The sequence below is a fragment of the Centruroides sculpturatus genome, unplaced genomic scaffold (genome assembly GCF_000671375.1).
Source record: "Centruroides sculpturatus isolate CEXI.00-Female unplaced genomic scaffold, Cexi_2.0 scaffold636, whole genome shotgun sequence".
Lineage (NCBI taxonomy): Eukaryota > Metazoa > Arthropoda > Arachnida > Scorpiones > Buthidae > Centruroides > Centruroides sculpturatus.
Window position 1 is genome coordinate 469,878 of NW_019384931.1, and position 1,964 is coordinate 471,841.

At 30.5% G+C, this 1,964-nt stretch overlaps 1 pseudogene; it reads left to right on the forward strand.

The window, feature by feature from the left end:
* Positions 1–650, forward strand: part of LOC111631991 — a 1,207-nt pseudogene extending 557 nt beyond the window's left edge.
* Positions 651–1,964: the final 1,314 nt, after the last annotated feature.

A 1,964-nucleotide genomic window follows, 5' to 3' on the forward strand; every position in this document is an offset into this window, starting at 1 on the left:
CTAAGGAAGATCAAAATGCATACGTCAGAGTATTTAAAGGAGTAGGGTGAGGATTTGCTTAAAAATCTAAAACTATTACGTGTAATATTATATATAAATTAATAATTGTATGTATTTTATGTAGGTGTTATTCCCACATTGGTAAGACATTAGGATCACAACCTCTTTCTTTAGGCCCAGGCTGTCTTTCGTACGGGCACATACGAACACACGAACACACGAACACAGTCGGTCAGATAGAGATGATCATATAACAATATTCTGGGAACATATTCAGAAAGGTAAAGTACACGATGAATTGGCTATGAACAGTAAATATTGTCTTTCACATACAATACTCTTCTTATTCTGGGAATGTAACATCACACATTATTATTATCATTTTTTTTTAGGTATGGAAGATCAATTCAAGAAACTCAGACCTTCGAAGAATCTTATATTTAACGAATTCGATTACGATTCTATCATGTTGTATGGCGAATACATATTTTCGATAGATCACTCTGAAAAGAAGACGATGGTTGCCAAGAAAGAAGGAGTTCGATTGAAAGACGTTAAAGAGAAAACAATTAGTAAAAGCGACGTTTATCGTATTAGAAAATTGTATAAATGCGAATAATAACGTTCATTTTATTAATAAAAATTTGTTTCGTGATATTAAAAATGTAGAAATTCATTTAAAATGTAAGAGTAAGAATTTATTACGGATTACGAATTTTAATGAATCTGTTGAATGTTTTTCTGGGGTTTTAATCGCAAATAATTAATCTCACCTAACCAATTGTTATTACGTAATATTGAAAAATCAGTCTGTTGAAAATAGAAAATAACTAAAGTAATCTATTAAAGAGGATTCTTCCAAGAAATTATTCAAAAATTACTAAAAGTAATGAAATTTTTATGATAAAAAAACAAACTTTTTACTCGTTTCAAAGTTAACAGAGAAATATACTCGAACATCGACACATTCTTTCAAGATAACTACACGGTTTCTGTTACCAAAAAACAGTCGAGTGAAAGTTTGAACATTAACATCGTCTTGCAATATATCAATATGGGTCCACGTGTAATTCGATATCTTTATAGGTTTATTTCTTTCATTATTACTAGTTGTATAATTGTATCCATTACTTTAGATAGTAATAATGCGGTGAGTTTCGAAAAGTTGAATTTGAAGTATTTAGACATAATTATAAATATTTGTATAGTGCGAGTTAGGACGAATGAAATTCGGTAAATGATGTTAGTCACGTGTGGAGTTTCATTTTTTTTTTCTAACTCTTGGTGCAACTCTGAAGCAGCCACCTCCACGTGATGAGTTCTGAATTGTCATTCGTCTGGAAATAACGAAGGGCAAGCGAAGAGCTGCGTGTTTCCGTTAAATTGAATATTATAATAAGGAATGAAAATATGCCAATACAAGCAGAAATTTACGCATTTGATGTATTTAACAAAATATTTTGTAACTGAACCACGAAACCGAAATTGAATCCACATCTAAATCTTTTATATTTTCTAGTTTTATAATTGTTTTTTTTATTTAAAGGAAGAGGATTTATTTTCCTAGAAATAAGTGGATACGAAGAAGAGGAACAAATGGAAGACTGTATTCGAATATTTTTTATCTGTGGCCTTACACTTTTATTTTTTTCGATAATCACAAGTATTTGACTCGTTCCTACTTTAAAGAAACAATTAATTCAGAGTTTGAGCTCGAATTATGTAACTTGAACCTTATAATATAATCGAGATGAGTTGATGCGGATAATAATAGTAATAAGCGCATAACCCAAACGGTTAGGAATTGAAAGTTAAAATTTGGTACACAAATAACGGATTTCTCGAAATCCCCCCGCGGGGGAGAGGGAAAATCTTAAGGCTTATTCTAAAGAACTCAGCTTCTACTGTACTATTTTAGATGTAATTTTTTGTTTTTAACTGCATTTTAATAGGGGATTTTAATT